Raw genomic sequence first — 451 nt, 5'->3', positions numbered from 1 at the left:
CAGCACTATTTAATTCATTAATTCAGTGGCCCTCCGCTCCTCCTCCTCCGCCTGTAAATAGAGCCCTTGTTGAGCTCCTCCGCTGTTCAAGCCTTTGTCAACTTTTCTGCTTGATTTAAATATGTCGAAATGAACAAACTGTATGTTTCTATTGTTCGGACGGCACGTTAATTATTTATACATGCGACCTCGGATGTTGGATTTGTTCTGTGGCGATTTTTTGCCCCTTTATTTCTTTATCCAAGCGGAATTTGCGACTTTTAAAGTGACATGACTTTGAAGTGGATCCAAGTCCGCATGAATAAGTGCGCAAAACAGGTGCAAACCTTTGAAAAGAGGCGCTGAAAGGGGCAGAGAAAAAGATTGACTAATTATTGGGTAGCTACTATTTGTTTTCCGTAGGCTAACACTATTTATTACTCCAACATCTAAAAGGAAAAAAAAGCAAACA

Source organism: Pimephales promelas, chromosome 1, assembly GCF_988280905.1.
Source record: "Pimephales promelas chromosome 1, fPimPro1.hap1.1, whole genome shotgun sequence".
In the NCBI taxonomy this organism is placed as follows: domain Eukaryota; kingdom Metazoa; phylum Chordata; class Actinopteri; order Cypriniformes; family Leuciscidae; genus Pimephales; species Pimephales promelas.
Note: the sequence above shows the minus strand (reverse complement) of the source record.